The sequence below is a fragment of the Vigna unguiculata genome, chromosome 9, assembly GCF_037176805.1.
Source record: "Vigna unguiculata cultivar grain cowpea cultivar isolate G323 ecotype 2 chromosome 9, ASM3717680v1, whole genome shotgun sequence".
Lineage (NCBI taxonomy): Eukaryota > Viridiplantae > Streptophyta > Magnoliopsida > Fabales > Fabaceae > Vigna > Vigna unguiculata.
Genome location: NC_140800.1, coordinates 11,990,469 through 11,996,736, shown reverse-complemented (window position 1 = coordinate 11,996,736; position 6,268 = coordinate 11,990,469).

The following is a 6,268-nucleotide window of genomic DNA, read 5'->3' as shown; positions in this document are numbered from 1 at the left end:
TAGGAATTCCTGACTCCTTAGTTACGTACGAGTTGAGTATTTTGTCAATTGTCAATTTTGGAGGCACCTTACTCTATAAATAGAGGTGTCTCCCACATGTATTTCTCACTTTGAGAATGATAATGTTATGTTGCCAAAATTATTTTTAAACCATACGTCTTCTCTTAGTCACTTGCTAGAGCATCCAAAGTGGTCCCTCTAGCACCCCTTTCTCTAGAGTTGGCCTAACCTCTCTTAGAGCTCCACAAACAACCTTCATCCTACCATTAAATCACCAAAACAAGAGGCATTTTCTCTTAACACCAAGCTTTCGTGAATCCACCATCTACCATAGTCACCATTCGAGCTTTGGTCCAACTAGCTTGAGGAGGAGGCTATCACAAGGTTACATGACTTTAAAATTTTAGTTTAGTAAATGTGGGTCCCTTATGTAATAAATGGCAAGTGAAGGTTGGCGTTAAGGTCAATTTTACTTTTTATGGATGAATAAAGGTGGGACCCGAGTAATAAGGAGAGGAAAGAGAATTATAGAGAAAAAGTGGGATTGCCGAGCCCATGATGTATTAGTAGAGATGGTTACGTGAGTTTAAAATTTTGGTTTAATAAAGGAAGGTCCCTTAGCTTATGCTTTCGAAAGCCAAAAACATTGTAGATGTGTTAGGAGTCTAGGTTTGGGTCCTTGTCCATCAAAAGTGTTGGCTTGAATGCTATGGTGGGGGTATCTTCAAGTTCTCTTTCTTATTCATAATTACAAAACTAAGTTAAAAATGTTTTAGCTTACAAAATTTGGATCTTCTGTAGATTGAGGCACCCTAATTATGTCTCTTGTATATATAATTATATTCTTTGCTGATAAAAAAATGTTTTAGTTTTGACCATATTGCCTTAGCTTTTTTAATTTAAAACTGAGACTTGTAGTCAATGGTTGGTTACATGTAAGTCTTATCTTGTTATAGACCGACCACTTTTGTTGAACACTAGCTAATATTGGTATTGGAGGACAATAAATGAATGACACATCTTAATTGCTACATAATGCATGGTCTCTCTATTTAATAACATGATTTTTATATATCATTTAATTTAACTAATTAATTTTGTATTTTAAAATGGTTTCTACATTAACATCACAATTCAATGAAATGAAGTCAATTATTATTTTTTTGTTACAAAATTACCAAGGAGACTTGCCTTCTAACATTGTTATGTTTCAACCATCACTAGTGTTAAAATAAATTATCGTTAATAAGATTTATTCCTAGGTGCTATGAGCTTTGGCATAACTTAGTTCCTAGGATTATCTTCTAGATTTCTCTTATGTTCATTGTATCTTATGTATTTCAAGATATTATAAATATGAAACTCTTGAGAGAGGTTTAAACACTCTCAAATTCACTATAAATCTTCTTTAATTTAATCTCAAGTTGGTATCAAAGTGGGCTGATCCTACTCTTGCTTGTCTATGTCAAAGAAATTATCATTGTTCTTCTTCCAACCACCGTTTGTTGGACTTTTTTCATGCAACACTTGGGTTTAAGGTGCCTTGAGGAGTACAATTCAATCCTTGTGTTCGCGCCTCCATTCTTTGTGACACGCATTGCCATGTGTCGTTCACCGTCAATGCTATCCTAGGCGTGTTAGTCTATTTGTCGTCGTCCAGTTGTCGAACCTCTTCCAAACAACCTTCGTCTGGCTCGTCGGAGCACCAGGAGTCCATATCTATCCTTCGTTTCTAGTTTCACACTCTTTTGGTGGGTCTCCTAGGGTTTTCTCTTATAAAACCCTAAGTTTCATTCTCTAGAACACCTTGGTGGTTTTCATTTTTTATTTGTTCTACAACTTTTTGAATTGTCCACTTGCTACTTTGCACTTATCATGTCTTCAGGGACTATACCATTTTTTTGGGAACTGCTTCCATAACTTGAAAAATTAAATGGAAAAATTACTTCCTTGGTCTCTGCATGCCTTTACTTTGGTTCCTTGGCCAAGGATTTCATTATCACTTGGAAGGAAACGAAAGCTCAATGCCACAAGATCAAATTCAACAATTGAAACAAAAGCTTGTTATGGATATTGGCAAGTGTACCAATCTGGGTCATCAATCCAAAAAAAATCAAAAGAAGTCATTGGGTCATCAACCCAACCAACCTCTTCCAACCAAACAGCCAAACAAACCAAACTAGATTATGCCATCACAATCCAAACGTTGTTAGCTCTTCAAGATCAAGGACTAACTACACTTCCCAAGAAAACTTGGGCAGACATTGTCTCAGATGAAGAACAAGAAGGAGAGAATCTTGACCTAGCTTTCCTTATTAAAAACCTAAAAAACCATAAAACAATCTGCAACCCAAGAATGAGTCAAGAACTCCAAACCTAATCAACCTAAAAACTTGTTTCAAAAGATCAAACACATTATATAGCAAAAAAACAAGTTTTTATCAATTGTCCAATTGGAACCAGAGTATTGGGATAACAACCCAAACAAAATAACTGCCAAAATCTTTCCTGAAGGTTTTCATTTCAGACCATCAGTTTGCAATAAAACCAGACAATTTTATGAGTTTGTTTTGGTTGATACAAATTCTGTAGCAATCAAACATTATAAGGATCCAAAGGATTCCTCAAATTTTACTCATTCAACATTTCAAATTTTAAAGGTTTTAACTCCTAGCCAATATGGCAAAAACCCAAATGTTTTTAAAAAAAAATTTTGAAAATTTTGACCCCATTGGGTATAACTATTGGGATTATATTGATGCTTGGACCAGGGTGTTCTGGTATCAAAATAAAACCTATCGCCATCCATGGCTAATTTATTTCAAAAGAAATAACAAGTATAATTTTCCAAATTGGTTCCTCCAATGATGGGACTTTTGTGGACCAATCGAAGAAATCCTTCCCTCCCCAGCAAAAGAAGGATTTAAATTATTTAAAACCAAATACGACCAGGATTCAATGACTCCTGCAGATTTGAAGTTCTACTCCGAATTTTCCTTAGCATGGGTATTCTCATGGCAATATAAGTTTAGAAAGAAAGAACATCCAAACAGACTACCAATATTACAAAGGAATTCCTATGTAAAGTGGTGGGTTCAATTTGATGCTTCTAAGGCAAGTCCAGAAGAAGTTCGTAAATGGTTTATAGCACATTCAGAATTTCTGAAATTAGTAGATCCAGAAACTTCTCAGTTCCTCAACCAGAAAACACAAATTACTGCTACCTTAGCAACTTCAAAATCTAAAGAAAGTTTTGCAGAAAATCTGCAGAATATTCTCAAGCTATTAAAAGATGATGAAGGAAACTCCTCGAAGAAATCATTACCAAGCTCTTCAGCCTCGGCAGCCTCTTTAGATGACATGTTTCAGAATGAAGATGACTGTTTCAGAATCAATCTAGCAGAAGATTAATAACCGACACTATAGCCACAGTTCCAGTCATGATACCGGTACTGTTGAAACAATAAAATTTATGGTTATAAAAGGAGTGTTCGACCATGTTGTGAGACAACCTTTTATTTACTCAAACATTAGAGAGAGAAGGCCTATGAGTTTGTAAGCTTTTTCTTTCTTCCTTTCTCCAAAATCTGTTTGTATTTCTCAAAACAATAAAGGTTTTCAATGTTTTTCCTATTTTTCTCTCTCTCCCCCTAGCCAGTTCAGTGCGAACTACCGCCATTCTGGTTTTCTTTTATTTCCGTTAATCTGTCTGATTTTATTTATATGCTTTTCTCCTCTCCCTTCGACTAGTATTGTGCGGACTACCGCCATGTAAATCTGGTCTTCTTTTACATTTCCGCATTAATTATTTTTCATTAATATCTTGCTTTACTATTCCGAATAGTGCCTTACTGCTCTTTGTGATCCTTTACATTTTTTCCCTTCTACTCTTGCACATCCCCTCTGGTATTAGAGCCTGATGGGGAAGTAGGGTGATATTTATTAATGTTAAGTTAACATATATTACGATAATATATATATATATATATATATATATATATATATATATATATATATATATATATATATTAGTTAGTCTTCTGCGATTTTATATCTTTGTTGTATTCTTCAACCTTATGAGATTTTCATTTATCTACAAAATATTTCAATAATAAAATCCAAATAATCATATTTTCCAAAATTTTGTAATAAAATCTTAATTATCTAATAAAAATAAAATACTTATATTTTATAAAATTATCTAATAAAAGATAAAATACTTATATTTTCTAAAATTATTAAATACACTCTTAATTATTTAAAAAGATAAAAATAAAAATACTAATAAAAAAAATAACATAATAGAAAAGACGACAATATCAATTATTAATGAAAAAAAATGATTTTTAGCTTTGTGCTCTATTTTAGCCATCAATAGAGCACAATATTTTTAGTACTCTTAGGACTTTTAAAACATGTCATTTTTTTGAAAAGGGCTCAAAATATATTTACAAATGATATACAACGCCTCTACGATTCAGCTAATCAACTATCTTCTTTAAAGCAATCTAATAGTTACATGGTGACTTTTATGGCTAATGCTCAATCAACCATTGAGGAATTAAAGATGTTCTTATAAGTGGACTCATTAGAAGAAATAAAAAAGAAAGGTTGATAAGTTTTACATGGTTATGGTTCTTTGAGCAATGGATCCAAAATTTGATCATATTAGAGATCAAATTCTAACTAGTCAAGAAGTCTGTTCCATGGAAAACATGTCAACACGCCTCCTCCGTGTTCCATCCCTTAAGCATAGAAATGTCCAAGAGACTATTGAGTCTTTTGCCATGATTTCATCCCATGAAAAAGGAAGTAGTGGTAGAGGTCATCCTTAATGCGCATATTGTAAAAGAATAGGCCACACTCAAGAGAACTGTTATTCACTTCATGGATTTCCTGAAATGACAACCAATATTTCCAAAGTTGAGAGTTGTGAGTCAAAATTATCTGATGAAGAATATTAAGAATATTTGAGAATGAAATCTAACAACCTAACTCAATCATCTATAACATGCGTTTCACAATCTATAAAGGGTCAAATCCATGGGTTATTGACTCACATCTATGGCCTTGACTACAATGATACTTTTTCTCCTATAATTAAAATGACTATTGTCAGACTCTTCCTTGTAATGGCAACCATTTTTCATTGGCCCCTTCATTAACTAGACATTAAAAATGCTTTTTTGCATGGTGATCTTGAAGAGGAGTCTACATGAAGCAAAATCCTGAGTTTGTTGCTCAGGGGGAGTCTGGTTGGGTTTGTAAGTTGCTTCACTCTCTTTACGATCTCAAGCAATCTCTACGTGCTTGGTTCAGGAAATTCAACTACAATTTTCAATCCTTTGGGCTGAAACGCATCGAGGTTGACCATTTTGTTTTCTATTGCGTTACCTCTTCTGAAAATGTGTATACTTAATAGTGTATGTTGATGATGTAGTTATCATAAGAAATGATCATTTTAAAATCTCCCAGTTAAAGGAGCATCTATGCAATCATGTCCAGACCAAAGATCATGGAAATCTAAAATATTTTCTAGGTATATAAATAGCTCAATAAAAAGGACAAAGTGGTAATTTCTCAAAGGAATTATGTTCTTGACATCCTCAAAGAAACAAGTATGATGGATTGTAAAATAGCAGATTGCCCCATGGATCCAAACCTAAAATTAATGGCAGAACAGGGAGAAACTTTCTCTGATCCAGAAAGATATGGAAAACTAGTTGGAAAACTTATTTATCTCACTATTACTAGAGTATATTTGTCCTTTGTAGTTGGTGTTGTGAGTCAATTCATGCATTGATCATTGGAATGATATCGTTCGTATTCTAAGATACCTTAAAAAGGCTTCAAGACAAGAACTACTTTATGAAGATAAAGGGAATGCTAAAAGTTTTGCTATTGTGACGCTGATTGGGATCTTATGGATGGATGCTCTACTACAAATATTGTGTTTTGCTTGGAGGAAAGATTGTCTCTTGGAAAAGTAAAAAGTAAAATGTTGTTGTCCGATCATCTACTAAAGCTGAGGATAGAGAAATGGAATCTCTTGCCTATGAGCTCATATGGGTAAAACAATTCTTATAAGAATTAGATTTTTGCAAACAATGTAAATGTACTGTGATAAAAACACACATTAAAATAAATTGCCATTTTATCCGAGAAAAGTTGTTGTCCAAAGAAATCTATACAAAGTTTGTTGGGTCAAATGATCAACTTGTAGATGTATTAACAAAATCATTAAAAGGTCCCTAAATTGAATTTATTT